Below are 23,031 nucleotides of genomic sequence, written 5' to 3'. Positions count from 1 at the left end.
AAGATTTTTGATTGGCTAATTGACAACATTTGAGTTAAATGAAGGCACAACTATAAAATAGTTTTTAAGGAAACCTCAAACACACTGCATCCTTATGTGAAAACATGGGAAAATTATCAAGCCAGAATCAACAACAACAACAAAAAAGCCAGATTACAATTTGCTAAATTACACTGGGACAAATAATCATTTTTGGGGACATGTTCTGTGGTCTGATGGAACTAAGATTGAACTGTATGGCCATAATGACCAGTGTTACATTTGGAGGAAACAGGGGCAAGCTTACAAGCCTAGGATTACCATCCCAACTGTAAAGTATGGGGGCAGCAGCATCATGTTGTAGGAATGTTTTGCTGCAGGAGGATCCACTTGGATGGCATCATAAAAAAGAACATTATGTAGAAAAACTGAAGCAACATCTCAAGACATCAGCCAGGAAATTAAAACTTGGCCACAAATAGGTCTTCCAAACAGACCATGACCCAATGCATACAGCCAAATTAGTTAAAATGTGCCATAAAGGACAACACAGTAAATGTTTTGTAGGGGCCACCACAAAGCCCTGATCCTCAATCCTATTAAAAATGTGTGGGCAGAGTTGAAAAAGCTTGTGCGAGCAAGACAAATCTGACTCAGTTACACCAATTCTGTCTGGAGGAATGGGCAAAAATTCGTACAAACTATTGTGAGAAGCTTGTGGAATGATACCCAAAACAATTGACCAAAGTTATACAGTTTAAAAGCAAAGCTAAAAAATATCCATGAAATGTATGTAAACCTTTGACCTCACAAGAAATTAATAAAAAAAATATATGAAAAAATAAATATGAAAATTAAATGTAAATGATTTAGGTAATCCCAACAGACCTAAAATAGTAAAAATTTAGTATGACTTACCATCAGACATTTTTTTTTAATTGTTATGTTACTTTTTAGAGTGTATGTAAACTTCTGGTTTTCAACTGTAAAAAATAAATAAATAAATAAATAAATAAATAAATAAATAAATAAATAAATAAATAAATAAATAAATAAAATATAATATAATATAATATAATATAATAAAAATAATAAATAAAAATAAATAAAGCAATAAGTGTATTACTGCTTTTAGTTGTTGTAGCCCTCTCAGTTTTTAAGCCTCTTTCTTTCTGTAGAAGTAACCATAGTGACTGATAGCGTATCCTGCAAATATAGTGATGCATACCTGAAATGCAATGTGAGGTGAAACCATCATCACGTAATGTTTTATTCTCTATATTTTGTGCATGTTCTGAATGTCTGTGTTTTTTTGTGTTTAGCAGTACTCTGTGTACTCTCTATAAGGTGTTTATATATAACCTCTCTTTCGAATTTGAGAATGGTTAAGAAGGACCTTTTTTACTTTAGATGACTATGGTGTTTTACCTTAACAGCTACGATGAAAGAGTAATGGCATGCTTTTGCAGAATCCTGCTTTCAGTGACAAAAGAGAGTATGCCAGAAAAGGGAAGTGCAATTTTAACACCCCTCAGGGCTGAATGTGTTCATGGACATTTGTTCAAAAGTCTTTCCTGAAACCTAGCAAAACCCTGCAGTAGTGGATGTTAACATGTGATATGTGATGGACATGTCCACTTCCGATGCATAAAATATGACACAGAAAAGGTACACATAGACTTTCAAATTGTACAGTGGATTTTACTAAACATGTATGTACATTTGTTTAATATTGTTGCCATTATACACTACCTGACAAAAGTCTTGTCACCTATTCAAGTTTTAGGAACAACAAATAATAACTTGACTTTTAGTTGATCATTTTGTCACAGAAGTGGCTTATATAAAAGGCAAAGGCCTCTAGACTATACATATTTTACCAAAATAAAATATGATCATGCATTGGTTTTGAATTATTTAATTAGGACAGTATGCTCTGGCTTTGCTTAGACAAAAGTCTTGTCACTTAATAGAAATAATGTAGAGTATTGAGTATAAAGTCATAGTGCAGTGGAAAAATAATTAATATTGTGTATGACTCACATGAGCTTGGCGGACTACACATTCATACATCTCTGCAATGACTCAAATAACTTTATTAATAAAGTCATCTGGAATGATAAAGAAAGCGTTCTTGCAGGACTTCCAGAGTTCATTAAGATACTTTGGATTCACCTTTAATGCCGCCTCTTTCCTTTTCCCCCAGATATGCAATAATGTTCATATCGGGTGACTGGGCTGGCCAATCCTGGAGCACCTTGACCTTCTTTGCGTTCAGGAACTTGGATGTGGAGGCTGAAGTATTAGAAGGAATGCTGTCCTGCTAAGATAAATTGCCCTCTCTTGTGGTTTGTAATGTAATGGGCTGTGCAAATGTCTTGATACCTCAAGCTGTTGATGTTGCCATCCACTCTGCAGATCTCCCACACGCCCCCATACTAAATGCAACCTCAAACCATGGCTTTTCCTTCATCAAACTTGACTAATTTATTTGCAAATCTTGGGTCCATCAGGGTTTCAATACATCTTTTGCAGTATTTGGGATGACTGGCATGCAGTTCAACAGATAATTGATCTAAAAAAAATAACTTCTGCCACTTTTCCAAATGATCAACTAGAAGCCAAGTTATTATTTGTTGCTCTTACAACTTGGATTGACGACGAGACTTTTGTCAGGTAGTGTACTTACAGCATAATTAATTTGATGTTGTGTGTGTTGTTAGGTGTTGGTTTGTAAAGTAATGTCTCAGATGTTTAGAAAATATGCATTTAAAAATTGTAGAATTTAGTTTTAAAAATATACTATTTCATATTGAGAAAATAATAAAAATCATTTTCATGGAATTCTAAACAAAATGTAAAATAATAAACACTTAACTATTATTATTATTATTATTATTATTATTATTATTTATTAATTATTGTATAATTATTGTAGTATTAATTACTACTACTACTACTGCTACAACAACTACTACTACTACTACTACTACTAATAATAATAATAATAATAATTTTAATTTTATTGTACGTTTTTAAAGAATCAATGTAGCATTATTTTTTGTAGCTACATAAAAAAAAAAAAAAAAAAAAAAAAAAAAACAGTGGTGCTGTGTGACGTTATTTTGCTAGATTACAGGAAAGAAAGCAAAAAACACCAAGGTATTATTTTAACACTTAGTAATTAATAAATTATTTGAAATTAGTCATGAGAAGGACATGTAGAACAATTGGTTTTGTTTATTAACAGTCTCTTTTATTTTATTTTTACTATGGGAAATATTCAATTTTGCATTTTATCTATGTCTGTCTGTTTGTCCATTTGTCTATCTGACTATTTGTATATTTATTTATTTATTTAGATCAAAAATGTGATTCTGCTTTTAAAACTAATAAATGAATGAATGAATGAATGAATAATGAACAATAAAAATAACAATAAAGAAAAGTGCAAGTGTTTTCCTCTGAAACCAAAACCAGATCGAATATACTAGATTAAACCATGGTCTTCGTGATTTTACTGCTGCACTACAACAGTAAGCCATATAGTGACCTCAAAAACATACGTATACAATTATCACCAACATTTCATATGATGTTTGTAACAGTATAATTGGCCTTTTTAATGGCTTCACTGACACTTAAACATATCTGTTATATTTGCAGTATGCTAACTTCCCCCTATTATACTAAATACCATTTTTGCCCTTTATGTACCTGACCTAGAGCAAGAACGCACAGCAAGATTAGCCCAATAGCTGCTGAACTCTGAATGTTAAATGTGACGTCAGGTGTACTATGCTCCTGCATAACAATAAGCCAAAGCCTGCCAGATAAAAAAGATTAGTGTAATGCACACATGTAGGGTTAGCAGCAAGTGCAGAACATTGATCCAGCACACTATAGCAGCTTGATGCCTTACGCCTCTCATTTTGGCATCAAAGCAGCTGTTTAATGCTTTCCACCTTTGTGTGGAAAAGGTAAAATCCTTTTTAAAAAAAAATGTTAAAATCAGAATTTTTCAAGTTCATTATGTCAAAATTTAAGTTGTTTAACAATAAAACTACAGAGGCCATCATGTGGACCATTTTGTAATTATGTAATTTAATAACTTTAAGATAAAACTACTATTATATAAAATCTATAATACCTGATATTATATTATTCTTAATAATATATCTTGATAATATTATTCTTATATTATTTTAATAAAATTACACAACGCAAAAAGATGAACTGTTTGAGTATTTTTACATTGTTAAAATAACTGTTAATTAACAAATGATGTATTTTGTGATTCACAAGTGTTTTCTGTTTATTTATGGTTGTAAAATTCATTATGGGACCTTGATATGTGCTCTGTCGACTTTTGATGTAAAAATAAATCTCTAAATCATAAACTCTACAGTTTAAAAAAAGTGCATTGTATTGATAATTTAGTTATTTGAAATAATATGATTTATAAGAAATGATATAGGTGATGCAGTGGCACAGTAGGTAGTGCTGTCGCCTCACAGCAAGAAGGTTGCTGGTTCGAGCATCGGATGGGTCAGTTGGCACAACTGTGTGGAGTTTGCATGTTCTCCCTGCATTTGCGTGGGTTTCCTCTGGGTGCTCCGGTTTCCCCCACAGTTCAAAAATATGCGGTACAGGTGAATTGGGTAGGCTCAATTGTCCGAAGTGTATGAGTGTGTATGGTTGTTTCCTAGAGATGGGTTGTGACTGGAAGGGCATCCACTGCGTAAAAATTTACTGGAGGAGTTGGCAGTTTATTCCACCGTGGCGACCCTAAATAAAGACAGGGACTAAGCCGAAAAAATAAATAAATAAATAAATAAATAAATGAATAAAAATATTCTGTAAAATAACCAAAAATGTACAGTACTGGTAGTTTATTACAAGGTATTTGTATCGTAATATACAACAACCCAGGCAAGATACCATTTTAAACTTTTAAAAAAATGTAAATAAAAGTTCCTTTTTCAAACATTTAAAGGTAAAAAGTTGTTGGAACAAAGGAACAAGGTTCTTTGAAAATGAAATAGTAAAAAAAATAAAATAAAATAAAATAAAGGTCACGCTTTATTTTGATCGTCCTATTGTTGAATTTGAGTTACATTGCATTTACATGCCAACTAATTATCATTAGATAGTAAGTAGGCTGTTAGGTTGGGGTTAAGGTTAGAGTAAGTTGACATGTACTTGCAAAGTTTCCTATAGTCCACAGAGATGTATAAAGTACTCGAGATCCAGACTTAAGTAAAAGAACAAGTGCTCTATTAAAAAAAAGTGACTTGAGTAGAAGCACCATAAGCACCATACTTAAGTGGAAGTACTAAAGTATCCAACATTTTTTGTACTTCAGTATTGCAAGTAGTTTATTTCAAAATTTCCTACTCAAGTACAAATATTGTGTAATGTAGTTATTAAAGAAAGCAGTCAAAAGACATACTGTTTTGGTAATTTTAAACATCTTTTTTGGGGCACATGATTTAGAAGAACGAAATGAAACATGGCTTATGATACTGTTTTTCTCTCACACTTAAACCACAATTCTGAATGATTATAACAGCTTTACCTTAAAAAGTTTTGTGTCACAAAAACACTCATTAATCAACTCAAAACGCTATTGAATATCATTTTCGGATCGCAAATTACAGGTTGTAAACACTGTAAACGGAACTTCTAAACATTCTACCAGAAGACGCTGGTCACTATGGCACCCTCCATGCAGTAGCCAAGAAAAAGGTCTATAATTGTAACGAGTATGGGGGTGTGAATCTACACTGGTCTAACGGTTTGGTTCGGTTACTATTAACATGCCATCGATTTGTTTCAATTTGATATCTTGGTGCATTGACGATGCTCTCCATCCAAATTAGATTTTGTTCTTCACAACACGTTTTTTTTTTTTTTAATCTATAAAAACATTTATTCATTCATTTCCTTGTCGGCTTAGTCCCTTTATTAATCCGGGGTCGCCACAGCGGAATGAACCGCCAACTTATCCAGCAAGTTTTTACGCAGCGGATGCCCTTCCAGCCACAACCCATCTCTGGGAAACATCCACACACACATTCACACACACTCATACACTACGGACAATTTAGCTTCCCAATTCACCTGTACTGCATGTCTTTGGACTGTGGAGGAAACTGGACCACCCGGAGGAAACCCACACAAACGCAGGGAGAACATCTGAGCCGAGGCTCTAACCAGCAACCCAGCGACCTTCTTGCTGTGAGGCGACAGCCCTACCTACTGCGCCACTGCTTCGCCCCCCTATAAATACGTTTATATATTATTTGCAATACAATTTTGTTCTTTAATACAGGAGTAAGATATGTGAGATGTACCCTTAATTTGACTTGCTCAAAGAAAACTCTCTTACTGAAAGTATCAAACAAAACTCCAATACATGCACAGAAGACAGCATAAGTATAGCAAATAAACACATGTAAATGTTATCCTGCTTGCTTTTCGAGCGCTGACAGGCGAGGTCTTACACCCCTATGACTGGGTATTGTCTTCACCTGCTCAACAGAAAGGGCTGCGATCAGGGCCGACTCCAGCTTGGAACTTTAGGGTGGGCCAAATCTTTATATAGGCAACAATTATTTTAAAGGTAATAAAATAATTTATAGCATTGTAAAAGTAATGTTTTTCTCTTTTTAAATGTTTTCTGTCATTTTAATAAAAGCAAACTAACTTTTATTTTAAAACTATTATCTGTATTGCAGACTATATTAATCTCAGCTTTTGCTTGCTTAAAGGGTCACGAAACACCAAAACACATTTTTTGAGCTGTTGACAGTCGTATATGTGTCCCACACAGCTAAAAACACTATTAGGACAGCTATATTTCACTAAAAAGTATAGATTGGTTGTTTTTGCGTTATTTCAAGCAAATTCGTACTTCCGGTTTGAAACAAATTTTTGAAGCTGCGTCACGGTCATGACATAATAGCGTTGTATTCCAGCGTGCAGAATGGACGTCCGTGCCAGAGTGTGTCTTATAACGTCTTACAGTGTAATGCATTAATGCATGAGTAAGCCTTGGTTCAAACCAATCAGCGCGCTCTATTGTGCAACTTCATTAATATTCATTACTGTCACAGTGTTTAGACGACAGAGACGCCACGTTGTGTTGGCAAAACAAGCATGAAGTGTTGCTTTTATAGTTTGCTGCCGTTAAGTTTTGTTTTCATTTTCTCTCTGTGAGAGCTCAGCTGGAGTCATGCCAGGATTACAGTGTACGTGACGCTCGACAACAATAACTTACGTGTCTAAGGAGAATTATTGTTTACCTGAGAGCTGTTCTCATCTGCAAACGCTGAGATCCGGATTCGCTTTAGTCTCCTCTTAATAAAGACGCGGCTCTAGTTGCTGGTGATTGTCCTGTCTCTACAGATTTGGTAAGTGAGCGACCAGCGCTCTTTGTTTATTCAGTTTGTTCGTATCGAACTATGTTAACTATTGCACCGAGTGTAAACATGTTAGCAAAAAATAGACACTCCCACACCATGCCTCTTTTCTTCCTCCGACACTCCCTCCTAAACAAAGCTGGACACGCCCACTTTTCTGACTGTTTCCAAAGTAGAGGTGTGAAAACACCCTGCTGAAACGAGGGGGTTTCATGGCCTTTTAAGTGATGTTTGGCAAGATTTGCAAGAAAACTCTCCGTGAACTATATGGGTGATTCTATAGTTGCTGTTACATTTAGTGACCAAAGCCATCCTATTTTCAGCTTTTAAAAAATTGTTACATGTTACATTTTTAACTATTTATAAAAATTGTTTTTCATTTTTAAAAATCATAATACCAAAAATCATGATTTCTTGATGTCCGAATTATTCAGTGTGTTTCCATCATGTATCATTGTGCAATCAAAAATATTTTGTTTTGCTTTTCTTAAAAAATAATAATAAAAATAATAATAAATAATAAAAAAAAAACACTAATATTTTAATTTTAAATGTTCAAACTGTGAACTGTCAATACTTTTACCACATGTACAGCGGGAAAACTGAATATTCCATTAATCACATATTGGACAAATAAAAAATATTTAATCCTGATTTCATTACTATCATGTGATCTTTGCAGCAAGTAGAATATTTGGCTAAAAAGTTGTAAAACTGTAAACTGTTACTGCCAATTCAGTTCCACTTTAGTAACTACCCATTAAGCTTTCTCTTACTATGATTTATTATTATTTCTACACATTAGTAAACTCATCCATGACAGAGTTGACAAACAATAAAAAAAAAAAACTTTTTATTCCCTAGAATTAAAACATTTAATAATTTATTATTGGCAAAAGCTAAATTATAAAAACTAATTATGCTAGCTATAACATAATGGTAATATTTGCTGTTTTTAGAGGAGTTTTAATCCTTAAATATACACGCAATTTAGTTACTGTAGTGTACTGTTACTGTAGTGTTTTCACTATGCTGTAATTTACAACTTTAAGATGATACCTTCAAAAAAGATCAACATTCGATAAAATTTTCTATAATTTGTAATTAAAAAAAATAAATCTTAATGTTACTATACATTATTATTTAATGCACCAGAGCCATTTGGACATCTGAATTTTTTATAACTAACATATATATATTTTTTTTAATACAGATCTTTGCATATTAGCCTACTTGTTAGTGCTAGATAGCTAATACATTACCATTTATAGCATGCCAAAAACATTTTTTCAGCATTTATTTTGCATATAACATGTTTTAATTGACACACACGTTGCGTTTCACGTGCTTTATCATAGCACTCTGTGTGTGTGTGGTGACCTGCTCCCTGAAACATCTTGAATTATCAATATTTATTCTATTCATTATTGAAACCTGAATTTTCAATATTGCATTACACTACCTTTAAGCAAAATAGTGAACAGAAACAGTTTAAGATATTGTGTGTGGGTTTTTGACATTTTTCCCTCATCAGTTAAAGTCCAATAACAGAGGAATTCACATATAATTTGAGAGATTTAAAGGGAAAAAAAGGACAACACGTCAATTGACAGCACGTTACACGGCTTTTGTATTTAATTAATTAATTAATTCAATAATCACTGACTAATTAATTAATCAGTGATATTGAAATGAGTTCAGCTACTAACTTCTCGATATTGTTTATACAGATGAGGGACACACAGCAGCGCGTGTCAAGAGAAGAGAGCGCGTTTAGAGTGTGCAAAAGCAAGATTATGTATCCACATGAACATACATATTCACATGCATCAAAATATTTATATTTTTAACACAAACTGCAACAAAGTACTTTGCACTCGTGTTTGAATTTTGTATGTTGCACTTTGCACGAACTTCACTACTGAAACTGTCTGTAATATGTCTGTTTCTGTGCGTCATTAACAGATAGTGAATCTGATATTTGCTCTTTACGTGAGAAAATGCTATAATGTTTAAGCGGGCCCCATACATCTCTTGATTATCCCACTCAGTGCTGCTGAACTGTTTGTGATCTTTAAGACTTTTTTTATTGCATGAAATAGGCTCGGACTGCATGAAATGATATAAAAGGAAAGTGCGTTTGGTAATGCGTGCTCAGACGCGTGATGTGAACAGAAACATACGCTCTATGATGAATTAGTTTCTCTTTCATTCAACCTTTCAACCTCCGGAGCAGGTTATGTTCAGAGAGTAAGTTGCTGTGGCTACTTGACATACCCAGAAGTTACCTCCGATTTTGGAACCAAAGCTGAGGTTATCCACTTACTTACTCTCAATCTTACCCGGGTATGTCACATAACCTGCTTTCTGGAACAGCCCCCAGCTCCTCCTGACTCTGAGGCTTCCACAGGCCAGCCAAGCGACATAGTCCCTCCAGCGTGTCCTGGTCCTTCCCAGAGACTTACTACCTGTGGGACATGTCTGGAAGATCTGAAAGTGAGAGTAGGAACATAGATTGACCGCTAAAATAAGAGCTTTGCATTTCGGCACAGCTTCTCTTTACCACAACAGACTGATACATCGACCACATTACTGCTGCCGCTGACCCAAATCCACCTGTCAATCTCATGTTCCATCCTTTCCTCACTCGTAAACAAAACCCCAAGATACTTTAACTCCTCCACCTGGGGGGTATTCCAGAAAGCTGGGTTAACTTACCATCTGCTAAAACCTAAACTCTCGGTTGATTTACCCAAAACCTGCTTACCGCGAGTATGTTGGTTCCAAAACAGGTGACAAGAGTTAGTTAAATCAACCTCCTGAAGATAACCGCGGGTTAATGCGCGTGCACGGCACACACCTGAAGGCATTTTCAGTAGATCGCCGAATTCACGAGTCACCATAGAAAGTCACGGTGAGAAAAAAAAGGGCAACGCACTTTACAGAGGCGAAGCTGGAGGTTTTAAACACAGAGATTACACATCTGCTTCAACGAAGGAAAGAAATATAGAATAAGAAAAAATAAATAATAAGAAAGTTTGTTAGTTCATTAAATTACACATGCCACCCTCCATTTTATTGTAATGATAAATTAAAATACTCTTTAACATCCTTTTTGAGTATGTTGTGTAACCATTCATGCATTTATTTTTCTTGCCATTAATTTCTTAAGGCCACAATATGTGTATTGACTAATAAGGCTTATAGAAATTGTAATCTTTCTGGAGCTAGAACTCTGTCCAAAGTCATTAAACACAGAAACATTATCATAAAAGGTAATATTTAATTACTGGAGCTCTTTATTTAACACTCTAGAATATTCTTTCTGACATGCAGCTAATAGAAAGAGGCTAGTCTAACTGCTGTGTCCTATAATAAAGGCTTTTCAGTGGTTGAGTTTTTGACTTAAACCACACACTCTGTCACTGTTGTAAGTGATTGTTGTCAGATAGCTTTAGGTTCTTTTTATTTTGCATGCAGACGAAGTTCCTTCTGCCTCAACTAACAAGCAGTGTAAGAATTTTCTGCACTTTTCCATATTTGAATATTACTCTTGGATCACAAAATCTTTTATATACATATTTACATTCTAAAGTATCTGTATAAGGTCCATCTTCAAAGATAAAGTCACATGAGCATCAACTTAAGGTGAGAAATGTATATGAAAAATATGTTACACGTTGAAAGGTGTGTATAAAGCAGTGTACAAAATCATTCATTTTATTTCAGGAAATGAAGAAATGAACAGACCAAAATATTTGATTAAACATGGTTTTTTGACTAATTATATATTTTTAGCACTCTTCCATCTGTTTTGTCTGCTTGGGTCACTGAGATTTCCTCTGGGTCAGGCTGCAGGTACGTGTCATCGTATAAGGCAGAAAAGGGTATCTTTTGTCCTCCAGCAAGTAACAATGTAGTGCCCAGTAATGATTCTATTTTATAATACAAATATAATAAAAATAAACATTGTGTAAAGCAACATTTGCTTTATAGTTTTTTTACTATATTTGTGTTATACACTTGAATCATTACTTCCTGAAAATCAGCCATTTAGCCTCAACATAGTGATGAGGTGGGGTCATCACATATGAGCTGGTAGGTGGAAGCAGCAATAAGTTCACACCAAGATTAAGGATAGAAAATTAAGTTGTACCTGCACACTTATACTTTGGACAAATTTTATATTATCAGTGTCCTTTAGTGACTGATGGAGCTTTAAAATCGGCTGCAATTAATGCACACAATAGCATTTAGAAACCCTGAAAAAAATATTATATTAAAAAATGCAGGTGTGTGTGCGTGAATGTATATATAAGAACGACGTCCTACATCTTAAATTAAAGATATATTTTCCTACAAAAGACAAAGCTGCCACTTATAATATTATACAGAAAAATGTGAGGGTGCAGAAGAAGAGAAAAAACACAAGATCTGTATGTGAGATTCGAACTCGCTCCGCTGTGCGCTCCGTTGTTCTTTATAGACGCACTATCCACTACACTATTCCCGTGCTCTAAATTATCTGTGTAATGATACGCAGTAATGTATGACCAAGGAACTGTACAAAAGTGTAAAAAAACAGTTCAGTGCCAGGCATACTGTACAGGTGGTCATGCTGCCACATTGTACAGTTGCCTAAAAAGCCCTGACGCAAATACAAAGAGCTGCACTGAATGTTTTTTATGGTAAGTGCAGACCCGCGGTTTGTCACATTTGATTTCAAAAAGGTTTGTTAAATACATTAACATTATAAATTTGGTTATGAAAAAAACTATGCACTTATAACCCTCTCACATCGAAAAAACTTGTATCTGTGTGTCCACATCCATAAATATTCTCATCAAATGAGCACGCAATGCTCAGTAAACTCTCTGAAACAGACAAACTCTGGAACATAGCAACTTACTCTCTGAACATAACCTGCTCCGGAGCAGGTTATCTTCAGAGAGTAAGTTGCTATGGCTACTTAACATACCCAGAAGTTACCTCCGATTTTGGAACCAAAGTTGAGGTTATCCACCTACTTACTCTCAAACTTACCCGTGTATGTCACATAACCTGCTTTCTGGAACAGCCCCCAGGGGTAAGGACTGTCCTCCAACCTGGAGATGGCAATCAAAGTTTTTCCAGTGGTTATTGTAATATTATGATGTAATCTGGTGTAACCTACTAGTGGATTTGTTGTTGTGTTACATAGATGAAATAAAAATTGTCTTGAATTTAAAAAGAAATGAGTCAATGATTCTAGTACACTAACTGGAATACTAACTAATAAATGATGACGTTAATGTGGTAGTGTTTTTAAAAAGTGGCTGGGAGGAATGAATTGCTTTACATATTAATGAAGGCTTTGAGCCGAAATGTTTTTGTCTTTAATGTATTTTCCCAGTAGTTTATGTAAAATAAAACAAGCAGACTGTTCTGATGAATGCAGATCACGATTTCGTATATTAAGTAATCTACTAGATTTGCACACCAATATAAGTGATAGAGTAACAGAAAAGTATAGTGTAAACAATGTAAATAGCCACATTTACAACATGAATAAAGAGCAAACATGCATGCATACTATAAATCCTAAACCAGTGTTCTGAAAAGCACTGCCAACGTGCAACCAATAATGCTCCTTTGTTTTCTGTTTACTAGCAACCATGGTATTTTTAAAACATGGATGATATCACTTCCTGTGCTCATTAGAGGTTTATTGTAACCTCATTAATTTACATTATAAAACCAAAGATGACACACCTTCAGTCTGCTTTGTGACTCTAGAGTCAAATGCGCTGATAGCATGTTTCCACGGTGACGGTCTTCACACTGATGATGGGCTGCGCTCCTGCTCCGCATGTTGGAACAAAAATAAGTGCTCAGGGCTGGAAAGTGTGGCATCATCTCTGGATTTTATGTAAAATAATGAGGCCCACACTTGTGGTTATACGGGCACTGCCGTGCTGTTTAAACTCCCAACGAGAGCTTTGTGTTAGAGGTTCTTGCGTCGTGATTGTTAAGGAGATTTGTAGGCTGTTGAATCGCATAAATATGTCAACCGCTCCTTCAGAACCATCTAACCACAAAGACTCAGTCCTTATAAATGATAAACTATAGGATCAACAAGTTATTCAGGAGGCATCCTCCGCGGACTATTTCTGAATGATGAAATCCTCAAATTTGAATATGAAATGCATTAAAGGGATAGTTCACTTAAAACAGAACATTCTGTACTCAACAAGGCTGGATTAAGAACATATTGGTCCTTGGGGCTATAGCAAACCCAAGGGCCCTATTTATTTTATCACCTCACATTTATAGCTTTGTTTTTCTTTTTTTTTTTTTTTTGTCATTATTATTAATATTATTATGTAATTTTCCACTACTTACTTTATATTTATTAAACATGTTATTTTTTATTTTATTTTATTTTTTTACTATAGCAGGCATACAAGCAACCAGGATGCCAAAATCAGCAAAAAAAAAAAAAAAAAACTTAAGCTGAGCTGAAATAACTAAAATATCTGTAATGCTTTTAATTTCCCATTTGGTCTTGAGTCAATCAATTACTGAAGGCTAGCATGTTTTTATTTATTTATTTATTTTTTCTTTCAGATGTAGGGCCCTATCATACACCCGGCGCAATAAGGCGCAAGGTGTGTTTACCCAACATGTTGTTATTTTCTGATCAGCGCAAGCTTAATTTTCCCGTTTTTCGCCACATTGTTTAAATAGCAAATCCATGTGTGTCACTTTGTGTACTCATGGGTCTTTTGTTCAAGAAAAGAGGTGTGTTGAGCGCTTTGTTGCATCGCTGCTATTTTGGGAATCTAAAATATACTTTGTAATAGACTGTCACCGACTGGGTCCCAGTCATTCCCCTCGCTGGCCAGCAGAGGTCATTATCACCGGACTTTTAGCATTACGTCATCCTCATAGACTGATTGCCACACACACCAGCAGCACATCACCTTGATCACCAAACACTCTCATTTAAGCAACACGCACACACACACACACACACCTCATTGCGAAGTGTTGTTCTGCCCCTGCAAACACTACTGAGTGTTCTACTCCTTGCCTGGTTTCCCTGTTGCCAACCCGGACTGATTATCAACCTTGTCTTGCCTGCCGCCTGTCTCAAACCCAGCCTTAATCCCGACTTTGATACTAGCCACCTGCCTTTGACCCATGCCTGCTTATTCACTCTGTGTTTGCCTGCCACCAGCCTATCGACTGAATACAACTGTGATTGATGTGAGTTCGCACACGAGTAACATCTGTGTGCTCTTTATTAAACTCTGTTTAATAGACATACTGCAAATGTATCCCTCTGTGTCAGACCCTTTGTTACAAAAGACTTCTCCCAACATGGATCCCGCAGCCATGCAGGTCTTGTCCACGGAACTCACAACCCATGCCGAGGTACTAGCGACACATCAGCAACAACTTGCACATCTCACTCAACTAACGGAGGAGTTAGTACACACCCTACGAGGTTTGACCGTTGCGACCCCAGCACAACCCACCGCCAACTACTCTCTCCACCAATCTCCAGTAACCTACTCACAACATGCTCCCAGCCCTCAAGGCAAGTGTTCGTTCTTCATTTTTGCACATAAGCTGCTCAAACTGGCTGGGCTGATGATCCCCTAAGGACCCTCTATCGCAGAGCATTAAGCCCCGAACTTCAATCTGAGTTGGCGTGTAGACATGAAGGAAAATCACTTGATCAGCTCATTGAACTCTCCATCAGGCTGGATAATATGCTATGCACTCAACGTCCTGCTCACGTCATTTCACCTAGTCCCAGTTAAGATTTTGCCCCAGCTTCTTCATGCCCCGCGGAGCCCATGCCCATGCAACATTATTCTCGGATGGCCCTGGCTACAAGCTCATAACCCTCACATTTCCTAGAAAACGGGTGAGATCTCAAGGTGGAGTGAATCATGTTTCAATAATTGCATGTGATCTGTTGTTCCTGTCCAGCTCAATGCTATTATCTCTAGTGTCGACACCCCTGAAGAATCCCTGATTCCCGATGAATACAATTACCTAGCGGAGGCATTAAGTAAGCAAAAAGCTTTTAAGCTTCCACCTCACCGTGAGTACGACTGCGCTATTGAATTATTGCCTGGCACAATGCCCCCTCGTGGGAGAATATTCCCTCTGTCTCAAACAGAAACCGAAACCATGAATGCATACATCGAGGAGTTGGAGAAAGGATTTACACGTCCTTCAACGTCACCCACGTCTGCAGGCTTCTTCTTTGTGGAGAAAAAGGATGGAAGTTTACGTCCCTGCATTGACTATAGAGGTTTGAATGAAATTACTGTGAAGTACCAAAAAAAGCGGGGTGACGAGTGGAAAACCGGGTTGTCTACGACTACCGGCCAATATGAATACTGGGGTATGCCCTTTCGGCCGAGCAAACAGTCCTTCCATCTTCCAGGCATTCATTAACGAGGTATTCAGAGACATGCTGAACAAAAGGATCATTGTGAACATTGATGATATTCTTGTATACTCAGATACCTTAGAGATGCACATCCGCCATGTCAGATCCGTCCTGAAGAGACTCATGGAAAACCAGCTCTACGCTAAAATGTCCAAATGCAAGTTTCACCAGACATGCATCTCCTTCCTGGGATACCTCATCAGCGCGGATGGAGTGGCTATGGAAGAAAAGAAGGTAAACACTGTAGTTAACTGGCCAAAGCCGAAGACAGTCAAAGAACTGCAACGCTTTCTGGGGTTCGCTAATTTCTATAGGTTTATAAGAAATTTTAGCTATGTGGCCGCTCCGCTTACCTCAATGGTAAATGGAGGCACAACCAAACTAGGTTGGAGTCATGATGCCATCTGGGTGTTCAGCCACCTCATGTCCCGCTTTTCATCGGCACCCATCCTCTCCCACCCTGACCCGAATTTACCTTTGGACCTAGAAATTGACGCTTCCAATACTGGCATCGGGGCTGTATTCTTCTTGCCATGAAAGGAATGGAGACACTGGCTGGAAAGAGCTCGACATACCTTTTCAGTGATCACAGACCACAAAAACCTGGAGTACATTCGTTCAGCCAAAAACACTCAATCCTCGACAGGCTAGATGGCCATTATTCTTCACACGCTTCGACTTCTCAGTGACGTATATCTCTGGCTCTAAAAACATCAAAACCGATGAACTCTCCCGTCTTTCTGAGGAAGAGCCCAACAAGGAGAAAGAACAGCCCATTCTGTAAGATTCCATCATCTTGGCCCTCATAACTTGGTACATTGACACGGAGATCTCTCAGATATCAAACAATCACCCTAAACCTCCAGCCTGTCCCGCAGTTTAAGTCTTCGTTCTCCAGTCACTCTGAGAGAGACTAATCACTGAGATCCACTCCAACCCTAGTTTTGGACACCCAGGCATTTCAGGCACTGTCGATCTCATCCGGAACAGTTATTGGTGGTCCTCAATAAGTAAGGATGTAATTAAATTCATTAAGAATTGTTCCTCTTGCCATATGCATAAACATTCTCGCCATAGCCCCGCAGGACTCTTGAAACCCCTAGAAATCCCATGTTGTCCCTGGTCCCACATCGCTATCGATTTCATCACGGACCTTCCCCTCTCTCAAGGCCACACCACCATCTTGACTGTCATTGATAGATTCTCCAGGCATGCAGGCTCATTCCCATTTCCAAACTACCGACAGCCCTGGCAACCGCAGAGCTCTGTAAGAATCAGCTCTTTGGTTTAAATCATGTTTAAACTTTGGGGATTCGAATCAAAGATTTGAACATGATTCACATAGAATTATTTAAAGCTTACACTTAACTTAAGTATTTGTCCAGCAAATAGAACGTTTAGTGTAAAGCAATTCTGTATTATATTATTACGTGGCCAACAACAACAATATAAAAACAGTATCTAATTATTTAATGAGCAAGGTAGCAGTATCTGAAGCTGAGGCATTAACTTATAAAGCACACAACACACCAACACTGATCTTAAAACAAAACAAAAGTTTATTGCTACTCTATAACACAAAGTACTAATCTACGTAAAACAAACAAATGCACATACATACACCTACGCACAAGCAGTTTGAGGAGAGTTTTGACTGAGTGGATTCAACTTCTAGCCTTTGCTAAGTTCTTAGCATTGCAACCTGAGAGAAACCATAAAAGCAGAGAATTTCGCTGTTCTTTACTACTTAAATATAATTGAAGATAAAGTGAAGAGGGGTTTCCTTACTTTCAGGGAAGCTTGGAGTCTGTTGCTAGTGATACGGATACGGAGTCGGCGTTCGAAGTCCTTCCTGGGTTCCTGTAGTTATGATGAGTTTCAGAGTTTGGATGTGTTGACCCGATGGCTCGTTGTTGCACAAGCAGATCGGGGGTTGAGCTGGCAGAAAGTGAAGGTCGCGGTCTGCTCCGTGATGTAACGAGGCTTCCGGCGAGGCGATGTAACGGCCACAGCACGAGAAGAGCGACGTCCGGGCAGCGACGGTGGTGATGACTGGCAAAGATGACCGGCAAAAGACGACGATGAAATTTCCTAGTTCAAAGTTTTATAGGCTTTGGTAGAGGCTGGGTCTACACAATACTTGTCCAATCAGATAAGGTGCGGGGTGGAGTCACACCCCAATTCTGCCCTCTAGGAGGCCGGGTTGGCACCTTGTTCCTAGCTTTCAATCAATACCAAACATGAAGTATTTCACAAACATTCTGTAGATTTCATTCATCACTATGAGCTATAACTCAATAACTATCCATAACAGTTTTGTTAAACACACGAAACATGTACACACAAAAACCTACAGAAACATAAAGCAAACATACATTACTCAAATAAACTGTTTTACTTAAATGTCCATTAAACTTTGGAAGCATTTCTGATCGCTTCTGTGTGAGCCTAGAATGCGTATTCCTCTCAGACGTGGGTCGCAGGCGTGAAACAAAAGGCACTTTTAGAAACCGGTTTGGTGGGTTTTTGATTGTAGAGCCTCTTATTGTTTTAAGGTGTAAAAGTTAATTAGCACGCAGTTGTGATCGCGACTGGCAAGTCATCCTGTGGATTGCCTTGAAAATGAAATCAAAGCTCTGACATGTAGGCACCAACCAATCTTTTAAGAAAAATATGGTCTGTGACTTGTTTGGTTCTGGAACGATCAGTTGACTCCCTTACAGCTCCTATGCAATCATGTATTCCGCTTTTATGGTCTGCCCGAAGACATCGTGTCTGACAGAGGTCCCCAATTTACATCAGCCTTATATCAGGTTACCATCCTCAATCCAACGGCCAAGTGGAAAGATTGAACCAAGAAATAGGGCGTTTCCTCCATACCTACTGCCACCAGAATAAGGAAGACTGGAGTCACTTTCTTATGTGGGCCGAATACACTCAAAATTCCCTCAGAAAGGGATCCACTGGTCTTACACCATTCAGACTTCCAAGCAAAAAGCTTAGTCCCAGGTACGTTGGTCCTTTTAATATTGAACGTCAGATTTCTCCCGTATTTTACAGATTAACCCTGCCTAACCAGTATTGCATCTCTTCTACTTTCCATGTCTCACTGCTCAAGCCTGCTGTTGGTTCAGCCGAGGTGGATAGTGAGGTGGCAGCCGGTGATCAGGGTCCCCCGCCAATCGTCATCGACGGAGAAGAGGCTTACCAGATACATAAGATCCTAAAGTCCAGACGCCGGGGGGGACAGCTACAATACCTGATTGACTGGGAGGGGTACGGTCCAGAGGAACAATCATTCATCAATCAATGATCAACCCAACTCTGTTAAGTGAGTTTCATCGTCTACATCCGAAATTACAAGTTTCAGTATTTTAAATGCGATTAATCACGATTTTTATTATTATTTTTTTAAGTGCGATTAATTCGTTTTTGTTTTTTGTTTTTTTATCAATTGACAGCACTACTTTTTACATAAATATAAAAACCACTACCTTAATGCCTTCTTCCCGGGGGGCTTTTGTTTAGTTCATTCATGACAATTTGCTTTTGTATAATATTATTATAATTAGTATTTTTGTTATATGCATATTTATATTTGTTTGAACAAAAACAAAATTAGTTTTGTCCACCTGTCAGGCTTTGTACCATAAGCATAGCATGTGTTTGGATATAACAGTTTTTTTTTTTTTACCACAGTTCATCATTATTGTTCATTTATTAGTTTGCTGGAAATTAGAAATGTATTTATAAATAGTTTTGAAACAAATCTTTGCGCTTCACAAACAAAATTAATTATGTAGGCTAATGGATGTCTGTGCATACAAGACATTTCCTTATCCATGAAAGAGAAAAAGAGAAAAAGTGAAAATGAAAGTGAAAGCAAAGGCCGACTGGAGGAGGCTCATTCTTTATCCTCGCGCTGCAGATGCTGTATAACTGCTTTCTCGCTAGTGAAGTATTTAGTTTTTCCACTTACAAAATCCACCATGTAAATAGCAAATGTGCCATGGTGCGATGCACCTGACTCTTAAAGGCAATGTGAGACAAGACTCTGATTGGTTTATTTTTAAAAAGCCCATATCTCATTAAGAGGTGGGTAGTATTGAATTACATTTACTTCGTTACATTTACTTGAGTAAAATTATTGGGTAACGTGTACTTTTGAGTACATTTAAAAATGTGTACTTTTACTCAAGTGAGTTATTAGAGAGAAATCAGTAATCTTATTTTGCTACATTTCGCGGCATTCCTCTGTTACTGTCAAGTGATAATACATTTGATGACATGTTCGCAAATATTGAGAGGTTGTATCGTGAGATGTTGCTAATAGAGATGCATCTCCCGCTTTCAGTTAGAGCGCGTGTGCCTGTGTTGGAATGATGACTGAAGTCGAGGAAGACGTGCGAGTTTATACTTCTGTCACGCCATGGCCTGCTGTGGTTCCGAGAGGACGGTCATGCTGTCTGTGCTGTGAGCTTATCAGACCAGCTCACCACGGCCCCAATCTATGTTTTCACTCCAAGATGTCAACATCAAACTGACATCGCAACATAAACATGAACTACAGCTCCAACCTGAAAAATCACGATGTGGTAAGTGTCAAAATTATTATAATGTCATCCGTATTGGTGATAACTATAGGATAACTAAAAACTGCTGTATAACTAGCCCTGCACATATAAGTCATTAAATATTACAGGAGGACGAATAAATTTGACTTCAACTATATATATATATATATATATATATATATATATATATATATATATATATATATATATATATATATATATATATATATATATATATATATGATGAAACGGAACTAGTACATTTTTTTACTTGAGTAATTTTTTCATAAGGTACTTTTTTTACTCATACTCGAGTAACTTTTAACATTGCTACTTTTACTTTTATTTGAGTAAAAAATTCTGCAAGTACTTGTACTCTGACTTTACTATAGATTTTAAATACTCTACCCACCTTTGCTCATTAAGAAAATTAGCTCATTGTTGTAAGACCATGCCCTGCGGCACATAGCATATTTTTCTGTTCTTAAATAGCAAAAAATAGAGCCCACATTGTCTAATGAAAGCCACCGTCTGCTTCGTATTAATAGTAATATTAATTCATTTAAAAGTTTGCTTTCTAACTGGTTCAGTTATACTTAAACCATGTATCTTCTTGTGATAGATACAAGGAATCTTTAACTGTGTGGGCTATTAGATTTTCTCGCACACTGTCTAGATTATATTATCGGCGGTTTAGTCGAGACAGCACTTCAGTTATGAATCCTTCTTGTACTACAATGCACTTGGTTAGACTACCTTTGACAAGACTGTTCTTGTGGTAGAACTGACATAAGACTGTCCTGGAAAAAAAAAAAAAGGGACATCACCTTTACTAGGGACTAAAATAGGGCTACTCGAAATGCATATATGTGTTGAAAACACATTAAGATATTGAAAAAAAGCTGGAAAACTTTATTCTCTGACATCAGTAATATTTCTTTTCCTTACTGTACTAAGCTAATCGATGGATTTCCAACAGTCTTCAAAACATTGTCTTTTGTATTAAGTATATTAAAGCAACTCAAAAACGTTTGGAAGCATTTAACGTTAGTACATTTTAATTTAGGGTATTTAGGAACTATGACTTTAATTTGTAAAATAAACTGGGATATAATGAGTGTGATGATTGTGCCAAAGAAAATATTACAGTGACAGGTCAGCTAGAAATGTCACATTTATTTATTCAAGATGTTGGCGACCTTTTAATCATTTTTGTAGGTTATTAAATATGACTTTTTTTTTAGCTAAACTTGTGGCCCATCATCATTCATAAACTGCAGCCAAAAGCTTACTTAAACTCAGGGGTGTTTATATCAAAGTAGATATTTAGCACCATGTTAGTGTTTCGTCACAACATTTTTTATTAGGTTAATTAGCCAACTGAATCAGCCAGGCTCAAAACAGTGATGATTTTGCTGTGAGGTGAAATGCTACCCTCTGCACCACCATGCCACTAACATCAAGAACTACTTGCACTTCAATAGTCAACTCCGAATGTATAAAAACATTATTAAAGCATTATTTACAACACCATTACCTTGAATCTGCAACCTCGGTTAATAGTTCTGAGCATATTCACATCAGACTTGTGTAAATTACCATTTTTTTTTTCTTTTTTGTGTGTGTACTGTATTAATTTAAAAGAATAAAGAGATATGGTGCCAGCAGTGAACAATGCAAGCATTAAGATCTACTGCTAATCAGAATGTGTCTAATCCTGATCAGCGAAACATGTGAGGAAATCTCTCATATTAATTTTTAATTGTCAGTGCAGGAAATTGCTCAGAGGTGAAATCATGTCACTGTTGCCAAGCTTCCAGAGCTGATCCTCACTTCAAACGAATACATTTGAAGAGGAAAGATTTACTTTGTTTGTTCATGTGAGACAGTCTGAGTGTTTGAGCACCACCCGTTGTCTATACCGTGGGTTAGTTGAGGTTTAGATAGTAAAGCTTTAGAATGTGAAATGGGAATTTCTCAGCATGAATGGCATGTTTATCAAGATAGGATTTTAGCAAGGTTTAAAAAAAATACCAAATAAAATAAATGAAAAAAATCACTGAAAAACACAATAAAATGTTGAATGAATAAATAAATAAATATAAAATATATATATATATATATATATATATATATATATATATATATATATATATATATATATATGTGTGTGTGTGTGTGTGTGTGTGTGTGTGTGTGTGTGTGTGTGTGTGTGTGTTGTTGTTGTTGTTGTTGTTGTTGTTGTTGTTGTTATTATTCATATTCATATTTATATTATTATAATTTTTTATTATATTATTTGTTTGTGAATCTCTCAAACCTCTTTAAAACTAAATCCGTTGAGTTTCTGTATTCAGGCTTCTTAAACCTGTGGCCTAAATCATAACATGTCTGATTATGATTATTAATTGAATTAAAGTGGTATGTGTGTGTTACCCTGCTTAAAAAAACCTTCATATCAAATGCCAATATTTGTCTGTATGACTTCACACACAAACATCTTTGTATCTGTGTATAACAAGGACTCTTCATAGCTATAATGTGTTTAATGCTGTAAAAACTACTCATTTTATGGCCTTACTCTACTCACTAAACTTAGGAAACC

The 23,031-nt window shown here is 36.5% G+C and overlaps 1 protein-coding gene and 1 long non-coding RNA gene across 2 annotated transcripts in view; one reads left to right on the top strand and one right to left on the bottom strand.

Annotated features, from left to right (window-relative positions):
* The window catches only part of LOC147832133 (uncharacterized), a 123,180-nt gene that overhangs the window by 64,092 nt on the left and 36,057 nt on the right, over positions 1-23,031 (top strand). The gene's annotated exons all lie outside the window — the stretch shown is intronic.
* Positions 17,354-23,031, bottom strand: part of LOC147832132 (uncharacterized) — a 194,803-nt gene continuing 189,125 nt past the window's right edge. Inside the window, exons 2-3 of the long non-coding RNA XR_015518210.1 lie at positions 18,325-19,197; positions 17,354-18,280 (exon numbers count right to left, since the gene is read on the bottom strand). This is a non-coding gene — a long non-coding RNA (uncharacterized LOC147832132). The remainder of the gene's footprint in view (positions 18,281-18,324; positions 19,198-23,031) is intronic.

This window comes from Danio rerio, chromosome 20 (assembly GCF_052040795.2).
Source record: "Danio rerio strain M-AB ecotype USA chromosome 20, GRCz13ab, whole genome shotgun sequence".
Classification (NCBI taxonomy): Eukaryota; Metazoa; Chordata; class Actinopteri; order Cypriniformes; family Danionidae; genus Danio; species Danio rerio.
This window is presented reverse-complemented; position numbering and strand designations above follow the sequence as displayed.